This window comes from Nannospalax galili, unplaced genomic scaffold (assembly GCF_000622305.1).
Source record: "Nannospalax galili isolate Female #2095 unplaced genomic scaffold, S.galili_v1.0 scaffold654, whole genome shotgun sequence".
NCBI lineage: Eukaryota > Metazoa > Chordata > Mammalia > Rodentia > Spalacidae > Nannospalax > Nannospalax galili.
Genome location: NW_008335971.1, coordinates 1,242,665 through 1,255,842, shown reverse-complemented (window position 1 = coordinate 1,255,842; position 13,178 = coordinate 1,242,665).

Below are 13,178 nucleotides of genomic sequence, written 5' to 3'. Positions count from 1 at the left end.
TAATAAAATTTGAGGAAATTTAGTATTTAAAATGTATTTTTATTGAATATTCGTGAATTTCATGCAATTTATTTTGTTAAAATTTAGGTCCCCTCTGCCATCTGCATCTCTTACTACCCTGTCCCCAATTTCATGTACACTATTGTGTTGTATATATGTATACTGTTGAGTCAAACTTCAGTCCCTAAGTGCCCTCCCATGTGGCTCCATCCACTGGAGCTTGGATAACCTAACAAGAGTCTCACCCATTCACAAGTCTTAATCCCCCCATTACATGTATGTATAACTTTGACAAACTTCTATAGTGGTTTATTTCCATATGGCTCATTCTAAAGGCCTTTAGTGTTAATTATCCTTCCCCATATTACCTCCTCTTCCCTGACCTGACAATCTCTACCCCACTTAACACTTCCTACACTTTTATTCCCCATTTGCCCTTTAAAATACTACACTCTATCTCCCTCTCCCATGTAGCCTATTTATCACCTATAGCCATTGATTAGTTTCCTGACAACTCGGGATATTCCAAATTACAGATGCATATCTGAGATTTCAAAGCTAACTATAAGAAAGAACATGCAACATTTGTCTTTCCTGGTTACCTCACTGAGGGCGATTGTTTCCAGTTCCATCCATTTACCTGAGAATTTCATAATTTCACTTTTTAATAGCTAATTACTATTATATTATGTAAATGTACAATGTTTTTAATATTCATTAATCAGTTGATGGGTATCCAGGTTGTTTCCGTTTTCTGGCTATTATGAAAGGGGCAACAATGAGCATGGATGAACAGGTGTCTTTGTTGTAGAGTCTTTTGGGTATATGCCCAGAGTGGTATGACTGGATAATATAATAAGATCCAAGAGTGGTATGACTGGATATAATTGATCTTCCTAAAGACGCTACATTTTTGAAGAATCTTCAGTTGTGGTTGTACCAATTTGAACTCCCACCAGCAGTAGATACGAGTTCTCCTTTCCCCTCATCTTCAACATTTGTTGCTATTTGTTTTTAGGATCTTGGCCATTCTGAGTTGTATAAAATAAAATACCAAAGTGATTTTAAACTGCATTTCTCTGATTGCTAGAGATGCTGAAATTTTTTAAAAATATTTTTCAGTCATTTATATTTCATATTTAGAGAATTCGCTCTTTGACACCTTGCTCCAATTTTTAATTGGATTGTTAGGTTTTTGATATTTAGGTTTTTTTTTAGCTCTTCACATATTCACTATATTAACCCCCTGTGTGATGTATAGCTGGTTAATAAAAATCCTGATTTGATTGGTCTCATCTTCACTAGAATGAGGGTGTCCTTTTCTGTACAGAAACTTTTCAGTTTCATTATGTCTCATTTGTCAATTGTTGTGCTTAATATCTGTGATATGAGTCCTGTTGACAACGTTCTTTCCTATATCTTTAAGTTTCAATGTATATTCTCTACTTTCTCCTATGTTAGATTCAGTATACCAGGTGTTAAACTGAGTTTTGTGCAGGGTGAGAGTAGGGATCTCGTTTTACTGTTCTACATGAAGCTGTCCAGTTTTACCAGCACAATTTGTTGCTGCTTTTTTCTACACTGTATTTTTGACTTCTTTGTCAGAACCAAGTGGCTGTAAATACATGAATTTAAATTTAGGTTCTCTATTTTATTTCACTGATCAGAAAGTCTGTTTTATATGCAGTACTATGCTATTTAATTATTGTTATAACTCTAGTATAGTTTGAAACGAGAGATGCTGCCAACACCTCTTTTTTGAAATTTTTATTTATTATTATTATTTTTTTATGTGTATGCATGTATTGCTTGTATGTAGGTAAGTGCACCTGTGTCATGCAATGTCTATGGAGGTCAGAAGAGGCTGTCAGATTCTCTGGGACTGGAGTTACAGACAGTTGTTAGCTGCCATGTGGGTGCTGGGATTCAAACCTAGGTCTTCCACAAAAACAACCAGTGTTCTTAACCACTGAGCCATCTCTACAGCTCCCAACAGCTCTTTTATTGTTTAGGATTACCTTGATTAACCTAGGTTTTTTTTTAATGCTTTCATAGGAAATTTGAGTTTTTTTTCAATTTCTTAAAGAATTGTTGGAATATTAATGCACTATATTTGTAGATTGCTTTCGGCAGCATGGCTATTTTCACAATATTAATCCATACATTCATGAGCGTTCCATGAGTTCTTTCCATAAACATACATGAGGGCAAGGCTTCATGGGATTGGAGATGTAAAGAGGGAAAGGGGGTGATGGGATTAATGTAACTACTATTTGTCAGTTTTACTGCCTAAAATATCTTTATCTTTGTTCACACAAAAATATTTTTATTTTTATTTTGTTGAGAAATTATGAATACATTTGACATTCACAATGTTTTTGGTTCAGATCATCATTGATTTGAACTCCTACAACAAATTTTGATAAATTGAGAAAAAAGTCTTGTTGGCACTAAAGCATTTCTGCTTTAATTGGAATGCTTCAGCATGTATGTTCTTTGACGTCTTTCAAAAAATTACTTATTTATTTTTATGGTATATGTTTTAACTGCAAGTATATAAGTGGACCACATGTGTATAATGTCTACAGAAGCCAGAAGAGGGCATCTGCTTCCCTGGAACTGGAGTTCCACATGAATCTTAGCCTCCATGTGGGTGATGGGAAACTAATCCTGGCCCTCTACTGGAGCAGTCACTGCTTTTAACTGCTAAGCCATCTCTCTTGACACGTCTTGATTTCCTAACATATTATGTTTCTATTTTTTTTTTAAATCATTGTTTAGTGAAAACTGAGTATTTTGCTTTATTCTCTTTGATGTTATAAACAAAATTTGTGTATTTTCTTAATAGTAATATATTTTAATTAATATTTATAATCTGTGAACTATTTCTGTGACAACCGCACCATTCTGCAATTAGAATAACTTATTTTCAGCAGAGCTGGCATTTGTTCTTTCTGGAAGACTGCTCTGAGGATGCCTGAACTTGAGCCCTTGGAGATTCAGGTCTGGGGACAGCCTGCTTTCTGGCTTGGAGACATTAAATTCTCACTGCATCCTCACAGGGAAGATCTGCAAAAATATTTTTCCTGAACTTTTTAAAAAGGGATTGTACCATTCATGATTTACACAATGTAATGATATAGTCACCTTCTTACTACCCTATTAACATTCTTTTTTTAATAGCAATTTCAACAAAGTAATTTGGGCAAATACATAACCATTCAGTCCATTGTAAATCCTTAAAGATACCAGAATCAGTGAATTCTTATAAAAACTACCTGGGAGATTGAATAAATTGAAGTCACAAATTAATCCTCTTACTGAGTTGTGAAATGGCATAATTTATTGAAGTGAATTTAATGTGGGCTAATCACATTAGACTACAACTGTTTTAATAATGGTGCTTATTATGTAAGACTGTTCCTTTGAACAAGGTTCCTAACCTTTCTTTTTGCATGATTTCTATTTTATAAATAGAGACCACATCCATTTAATATTCTATTTCTCAGTCTTTGGGGAAAGATTAAGAATGGTAATGTTTTTGAAAATGTTAGCATCCTTTCTTCTTTTGCCTTTGGGTAGCATTTGAAACCCTATTATAAAGCTTCCACCAAAGAATGTTCATTGAGAAGTAGAATTGCTTTTTTAAATGTTATTTGACGTTCTCATCAATTGCCACTCAATTGAAATATTTACTATGGAAATATAAATTTCAAGTAAGTTGATAAATGTTTATTTAAATAATTCCATCATTTGTGTTCTTGAGTTTGTGTTAATTTCTTTCTTTGTCTGAATCTGATGTGACACAAAAGCCTTTTATATTTCCCAAATAAAAACACTAGGAAAGAAAATGTGGAGATTGAACAGTAAAGCTCCTAAAGAGTTCATGTTCAGAATATTTAATTAAGCACTAGTCAATTGGTGTCCTTAGCAGCACATATCAACTGTTCAGAGTTTAAGTGTGTGGGTGTACTTGTGAATGAGTTCTATGGAGTAAAATTCCCATGGTATAACTTCTCATTGATTGTTCATAGATTAACAACAGGGGAATTATCTACAAGCAATGGTGGTGTTGCACTAAATTTTCCCCTTCCTGCTTTCTATTTGACCTGCCCTCACTCTCTCAGGGTCTCCTGGTCCTGAGGCAGGTTGACAAACCAGCATAACACATTTTTATCTTGGGTTTCACATGGTTTATATGACAGGGTGGGAGCAACTAACAAAAAGACGGCTTTTTATAACTCACATGTCACTGAAACCCTGCCCACCGTCTCCGTTAGCTTTGGCCCACACTCCCCAGTCTCATCCCATGGTCTGAACTCCACAGGCTTCCTGATCCCAGTTCCAGACAGATGCACCCTTGGCTCTCACCGTCTTCCAATCTCACTGCCAGCAGCTAGGCTCCACCCTACTTCCCAGGGTGCTCTGCACGTGCTGGTCTCTCACACCTTTCAGAGGAATGAGTGGCTTCCAAGCTATACTCCACCCCTTTCCTCTGGCTCTTACAAACTTTCTGCCATTTCTTCTGAGAATTTCTCTGACCCTTGGAGGGGGTGATAGATTCAGGGTGATCTCTTGGGGCTCCCCATCATTCATCTTCAAGACGTGGCCACTGATCTGTCTCAGTGGTGTTTCCCCTACTATGAAGACAAATGGAAGGAAGTAGACATACCTAAATAAGCATGAATGTAAATACAAATATCTAGAAGATATCCCAGTAGGTGTACCATATTCATTAAACAGTATACTTGCAACTGTTTCCTGGGTCAGGCCTGTAGCCTACCCAGACATAGGGGGTTGACCTGATCTACAGTACTAGATGTATATTCCACCCCTAGGAGCGGGCCTTATCCAAGTAGAATTTTTTCACTTGTATGTATGTTATTCAAGCTTTTATTGCATTAGCAGGCATTGCTTGGCATGTCCATAGTGTGCAGCACACAGGGTCCATCACTGAGTAGAATCATAGGGGATCCTTTCTTCCCCAACCATCTGCATAGTGCCTTCTGGACCTATGAAAGCCATCCATCCAGTGGCATGGATTTTTTGGCTTAGTCTCAGCTCCATCTCTTCTTCTTCCCTGGTCACATCATGTAGTGTCTTCAGCAACATGGCTGTACCAACCTCTCTAGTGTACAACCAACATTAGTGGCAATAGCCTTGGTGAATTTGAGGACCTCTAGGATGTCTCTCTGACCAACAGCTCATAGTTAGTACCATAGTTTTTCTTAACGGTTGTACAATTTTGGAAGCCTCTGTTTTTATTTTACCCAGCCATAAAACTCCCAAGAATCCTTTAGCTATAGCTGGCCTTTGTTTCTTCAGGTATCTTTCAAATGGGTTTCACTTCTGTAAAACCCTCAAAGGTTAATATTATATATTAAATCAATCATAGACATGGTCTAACGCAACATATAAAGGTTTTATCCATTCATATTCATTGCTTTCTCCATAGATATTTATTAGCTACTACAGCATGGATAAGAGGCTTCAAATTGGTTAGTTCTTTACTATTTTTAGTTATCCCTTTGGACTCATTCTGCATTCTGGGGATCTTACATGGAGTCTTTTTGTATTTTTTTTATCCTTGATATACTCATAGATGTTGGCTCCAGTTGCCTGACCCTGCACTGGGCTAAGGAGGCAGGGGTTTTCTCTTGGCCCTGCTGCATCTGTTGGTTCCCTGAGTCAGGCAGGCCTTGTGTTTCCCTCCTGACTGTAGCAATACCTGTTGTCTCTCCTTTGACCTTACCTGGCTGCTGGGGGAGACCCTGGTGTGAAAAACTGCCTCCACCCCTAGCAGTGTCTTTCTCAGGAGAGAAATGCACCTCATGCACCTTGGGGATCCCTAACCACCCCAGGGACAGTTTTTAATCCTTTTAATGCCTTTTATAAACTGTTCTTCCAGTTTTAAAGCCTTCCAGAAACTCCTTAGTACCAAATTTGGTTTTCTATCAATTTTTTCTTTGGGAATTTGGACTCTACATAAATCTTGCCACATTTGTCTTTGAGTAACCCAAATGGACCATTTCTGCTGTCTGGTCTTTTTATATCTATGTAGGGTGTTTGGTTATTCTACAGACATGTTTTACCTGCTGGTCAGTCACTTAGATCTGCTAAAGCCTCTCTCACTTTACAAGGATCCTGTCCCATTAAAGGACTTAGGAAACCATTAAAGCTCTATACCATTCTCAAGGTCCCAGTTGAATTACGCTTTCCTTTATATCTGTGGCAAACACAGTCTTATCTAGCCCAGTGGACTGGGAATCATATATTGATTTTCTCATACCCAGTTCTCTCAGTAATGACTGTCCCTCCTTCATAGTCCTCCAGCCTCTGCTAATCATGAGAATCTCCCTTGGTGATGACCATGTATCTAATTCCTTATACCAGCCATCCCATTAAGGACTAATCCCCCTGCGCTGGCCTAGGTTGAACAGCCTAGGTAGCAAGGACGGTTCGGTGGTTATATAACCCAGCTGTGATGCTTCAGAAGAACTTAGACTGACATTATTTACTCCCTTGTCCAATACCTTCAGGAGCCATGTGGCGAGGGGCTCTTTGATCACTTGTTTTTAAGCCTTTCCTAGTTTTAATAGCTCCAGTGTGGAATATTTCCTAGTTACAGTACTGTTAGCATGTTTTCTGTTTTTGTATCAAAGACTGAATCTGAGGGGCAGCTTTAGCTACCTTTATTTTTAGGTTGTTCCTTTTTTCACTGCTTGTCTGTCTTTTTTCCTGAGTCCTTGGACCCCTGGTCCCCTAACCCTACATAAGTTAAAATATTCCGTTTTTTTCTTTCTCAAGTTCTGAGGTCAAAACTGAGTCTGCAAATAACTCCCTAGCCTTTTCAGCTTCCTCTCCCTTGGGCAAATAATTTATTATGCAAAGTGGCCATGCCCTTTCTCGGTGTTCTCTGCTAGTGTCCCAGGCTCAGGCTCAGAGAATTTTTTCTAGGTTTTCTATGACCTTCAAAGAGTTCTTAGACCCATGTGAGGGTGGACTCCATTTTTTTAGCAACCGTGCTATTTCCTCATGCTTACAACACAGCTGTGGCCCTGGGAGTTCTCCCTTTCTTTCAGTAGTGTCTGGTCACCTGCATCATTCTAGTTACATATTTCATGATCCATTGTATAACGCACATGAGCATAGCTAGCCCTGTTAAGCCTATGAGGTTTGGCTCCTTTCTCCCCTGAGTTCCTGCCAGCTTCTCCTGGATGGGTCATGTTAGGAGTCTGGCACCCATCTCTGCCCTTATGGATTTGTTTTTCTTTTTTTTTTTTTTAGCGTCTGTGTTATTTCCCCACATAGCTGTGGCCCTAGGATTTTTTCCCTTTGATTGCATCACTGTCTGCATCACCTGCATCATTCTAATTATGTATTTCATGATCCATTGTGTGATCCACATCAGCACCACCACTAGCGATCTTGCTTTTCCCAAACTCCCAAGGTTTGTCTTTTCCAGTGCCATCCTACCAGACTATGCCCTAAAATTTTCCCCTTCCTGCCCTCTGTTTGAATTGTCCTCACTCTCTCAGGGTCACGTGGTCCTGACGTAGGTCGACAAACTAGCATAATGCATTTTTATCTTGGGTTTCACATGGTTTATATGACAAGGAAGGAGCAACTTACAATAAGACAGCTTTTCATAACTCAGGTGTCACTCAAGCCCACCCACAGTCTCCATTGTCTTTTGCCCACATCTCATGGGCCTGTGGTCTCACCCCACACTTGGTCCGAATGCCACTACAGCTCTGTACCTACTCACACTTGGCTCTCTCCGTCTTCCAATCTCAGCTGTTGCTTGCTCTGGAGTCCACCTTTCTTCCCTGGATACTGTGCTCCCCAGTTTCTCTCACTTTTGGGAGGGATGGGTGGCTTTTGGCTACAGATGGTAATAGTCAGATCTATAGAAGGTAAGTTCTCATTCTTGAGAACTATAGGAAATGCATTTGTTTTGCGTAGCCCAGTTCAAGGTTGTTAAAAGGGGCTAGGTGGAGTAAGACAACAAGTAACCCAAAAACATTCTGGTCCTCCCACTTAGTTTGGAGTCTGTCAATGAGAAGTAAATATCTCCAAGGCTTCAGTTCTGACATACTCAGAGCAGTCTTTCAGAATGAAGCAAAGTCAGCTCTGCTGAATGTAAGAATTTGTTCTAATTACAGAATAGGGTCATTGTCACAGAAATAGTTCACACATTCTAGATATTACTTCAAAATGATTATTGTTATTAAAATATACACTAATTTTCAAATAAAGAACTTTAACCTTTCCTCAGTTTCTTTGCTTTCAGACAGTATCTTGACATTAGTCCAGGCTTCCCTCAACTAGTGTTCCTCCTAGTTAAGCCTCTTGTTTGAAACTGAGTCATCCTTATAACCAGGCTGCCTCAAACTGGTGGTCCTTCTTCAACCTATCAAGTCCTGGAATTATAGTTACGTACAAACACTCCTTGTTTCCAGATAACATTTCATGTTATTTTTATAGATTTCAATTAATTTCTTTGCAGGAACATTCATTTGGTAATGAATATAGATTCTATGAACTCTACAGTTTTTAATATCTTAAGGCCTTTCTGCCTAAATCACTTTGAATATGCCTCTATTGCATCTTCAGCATCTACCTTTTATTACTCAGTGACTGTAGTTTCTTCTTCAAGTTGGCTTGCTTCATTCTATTGCCCAGATGCTCTTCAATCCTATAAGCTACAGCAAAAACTGATAGTTGCATCTCAGCCAGTCCGTCAAGGACAAAAATAAGCCTGTGACTGAAAAGAAGAATGAAAACAAAAGCAATGTAGATTGCACAGAAAAAGGGTGAAGGGAAAGGAGTGCGGATGAGGCGTGCTGGGATTTTATACACTAGTAATTAATATTTTTATCATGCTCATCTTCATTTCATTTGAGCTTCTAATTGGTTGTTTATCTGAGATCCACCTCCTACTACACTACCAATTTATTGTTTCATATTTATGCCAAGATACGACTCACATATTTCATAAACAAAATATTTAAATAAAACAACATAAAATAGCTCTTAAACTCCTATCTGATCATGCCAGCAGTTCCCATGTCCTATAGAAGCATGCTGATGATCACCATGCTGTCTACTTTAGAACTTGCTTATTTGTTCTCTGAATTTATTAATTTATTTACATTTGACAACAGTACATATTGATGGGTACAGTGTAACATTTCTTTTTCTGTGTGTTTGTGTATTTGTATATGTGTATACACATATGTGAGTCTACTCTACGTGTGTATAGTGTGTGTGCAAAAACCAAAGAGGTCATCATGTGTCCTGCTCTATCCCTCTCTACTTACTGTTTTGAAGCAATGTTTCTCATTGAGCCTAGAACTAGGCTGTTTGTCCAATCATCCTCTCAGTTCTTATGTGACCATATCTAGCTTGTTACTTGGGATATGGTAATTTGAACTTAGCTCCTCATGCTTGCACACAAGTACTCTGTTACAATCAGCAATCTCCCCCACCCCTACTGTGATACACCAACGCGTGTGTTTAATGTTTGATGAACAGATAAAAATAATTGGCATACTCATCATCCCAAATATTTTTTATACATGTTCATCATCCCTGTATCCTACTCTCCTTTCCAAGTTTCTAGAAATTTCTACTTCCAACCTCAAATGGATCAGCCTTTTACTCTTTTCAGTATAGATTAGATCACATTAATATTTATCTAGTTATTTCTATTTAATTTGTATGAGTGTTTTGCCTGCATGTATGTGAGTACAGCACACATGTGCAATGCCCTTGAAGTCCAAATGATGACATCAGATCTCCTGGAATTTGAGCTACAAAAGGACGTTCGCCACTGTGGTTGCTACACACCAAATCAGGGTCCTCGGCAAGAGCAGCTCATGCTCTTAACCACTGAGCATTTAAAAATTTACTGTGAGAATTTTTAATTTCTACTTGCAAGATCAATGACAACTAATTTTTTCTAACAGGAATGCTCTTTCATTCACTTTCATAGGAAATAGGAAATATAAAGCTACGTAAGATTTGATGGCATCTGATGATGCAACAACACAGAAGTTGAAATTATTGATTTAATGGCATTGGTCATCTTGATCACTCAAATTACAAATGATTTTAGTAGAGATAGAGAAATGATTATTATTTTTAAATATAAAATTATCAAATGATTTAATTTTGTTTTCTCTATTCATTTTCTTTCAGTCCTGCAATATAACTAGTGCTAGCCTTGAATTTGAAATCTAAGTACTCAATTACAGTCATGAACTACTCTATCCAGCCATAAATAATAGTTATATGTGCTCTAAAATAAGACATTTAAAAGGTAAAATAAGCCCTATCTGAAAGGGTAATTAATATGTAGAAAAAAAGCTTAAGCTTTTTATGTCATAAAATCAGAAACATTAGATAAAGCAAGATCAGGCAATTTCTCCCTTCATTTCCTAAAAAAAGAATTTCTAAACTATTCTTTTGCAAAATAATTAACTGAGATTTAACTCCAGTTTTATTGTGAAATTTGTATTTAAGTCTTGAGTGGTTCTGTAGAATATATTCAAACTTTAACTCCCTGAATCAGGACATTTGGATTCAGCTGTATTTTATAAAAAGGGATTGGCTAGGTGACCTATGAAGACCTCTGAGCTGTATAATTTTATAAGTTAGTTTCTTCCTTCTTCATGGAATTGAATCAATTTTAACTTTTAGTTCTAGTCATCAGAATAGGAAATATAAGGCTAGGGTCTTTGGAAAGGCTTACTGTTGAACAAATCCTTGACCCTTGACAAATTGCAGACACTTCTTTTCCTGTTTGGCACTTCTAAAAGCACCCTTTAGAGCTGTGGGAGTATTAATAGTTAAGATATGAAAACTGTTATATTAAATCAGAGTGTCTCTGTTAATGAAATAGCAGGTCTCACATGCACCAGTCATTTAGGATCTACTCTTTTGTCTTTCTTTTGCTAAAACATAAAATGGAACTTTAAAAACAATTGCTCAACGTGAGAAAAATGTCTATTGTCACCATGTTCAATGCCTGTGCATGATCTGAGGTACCCATAGTAAATGATGAACTGCAAGCACATGGGTGGGAAACCTGACCCACTAAAAAAGACAAGGTTTGGAAACACAGCTGTAATTTGCTCTTTATGAGTAAAATTCACTTTCAGCTCATTCTTGTTTTGAAGACAATTTAGGTTGAGAATTAGGATTAGATTTTGTACTTTTATGGCTTTGATCTTTGGAGTTTCAAATATGCAAAAAGAGTTCTGGAATGAAGAATAACTAGATTATATCCATGGTCATGATGTAGAAGGATCCATAAGAGTGAAAAATAAAATAGAGTAAAAGTTTGGAGAGGTAATGTATAACATCGCAAGTGTAATAGGGAAAATATAATTTTAGCAAAGAATTTGTGGTAGGCAAACTAACTGCAGGGCTGATGAAAGAAAATTGATTTTTAAAAGTGCAAAATCCTCAGAGGAACAAGAAAAAAGTTGTTAAATATCAATTTACATTAGATAAGCATTTTGTAATATAGTCCAAAAAGAACCTAAAGCCTAGTTCCATTATTGCAGCTAGCTTATACTTACAAAAAAGAAAAGAAATCAAACATATCTATTTAATCCTTTTTGTCAGTAATACCCAAGGTGAAGAACTCGTTCACAGCCTTTCATTGCCTTTGAGTCTTAAAACGTCACCTATATTAAATTATTATGACTTTTGATCTTAAGAGTCAAGATATTGTCCATTTGTAGGTAAGAAAAAAGGATTGTACATGCTGAAAATGCAGTGGGAACTGTCTGTACATATGAATGGTCAAAAGAAAGCTCTTCCTGCTTATATATTTAAGGCATATGTATTTAATTTTTAGCTAATTAATTTTTATTTTTGCTTGTGAATTTCAAACATGTATATTGTCTTTCCATTATTCCATCCCTCTCAGTACCCCACTAACTCCTCCTATGTCCCCCAATTTTCCATCAATTTCTTGTTCTCTTCCTTAATTCTTATTGTCACCTATACATATATCATATATACATATAAAGCACTGGGACCATTTAGTAGTAGTTGTTTGTATCTGTGTTTAGGGCTGCCCATTAGGGGCTACATAACCTCTCAAGGAGCTATTACCAGGAGAAAAGTGATTCACCCTCCTTCAGCATCCATTGACTGTCCATAGCTCTTCATCTTGAGCTGTGCACCATGACATTTCCTCCATTCACCTTGGCATGTCAACTAGTTTAAAAGTATTCAGATCTTGTTAGAGTACCATACTGTGGAAATTTTATTAGTGCAGTTTCCCCATCATCTCTGGAATACATTAATATCAGCAGGTATCTTGTTTGCCTGAATTTTACATCCTTTCCTTTCTACACCTTATTCCATGATATTTCTTGAGCGTAAGGTATAGAGATTGCACTGTAGATGTATCACTTAGGGTGAATACCTCACAGTCACTTGTTCTTTGCATTTGATCAGTTGTGGTACTTTGTAATAGATTCCTTTTGTTGCAAAAAGACATTGTTTACTGAGTAGTGAGACATATATGTCTGAAAATTTAAGAAATTACATTGGTCTAGGGAAGTGACAAAAGTAGGTTTTTCAATAGTATCTATGACCCTTCCAAGCATGTGTTTTTGGGTATGTTTACAGTACCACAAATGATTTCCCTCCAGGTGAGTAGGTCTTAGTCTAGTTAGATAGCTGTTGAATTACTACAAAGATAAAAGTACCACTACTGTATCAATAGTGATAATTTGCTGGGCTGGTAATTGTTGAAGTTCATAGATTTTACAGCTAGGTTGGATCATCGGTTGGATTTTTCCCTTGGCAGCTTGCATTTGTCACTTGTGATACTATGAGAGCTTATCTTTACTGAGGAGGCTTTCAGGTCAGGTACAGCTCAATTCCTGTAAGTCCAGTGTCCAAAGCATGTTTTGTATTTGGCAGCAGGTATTTACCTCCAAGTTCTGGAAAGCAAACAAGGGCTGTGGCAATAACCTGTATTATATTTATAGTCTCTTGTATTATCCTGACCAACAATACAGAATGAGTTTCTTGGAGTATCCTGACAAACAACTCACAGGGATGTTTCTCCTGCCTGGCACTGTGATTGTTGTTATACAGCCTTCATATGTACACATACCACACAGACATGTATGTATGTATGTATTTATGTA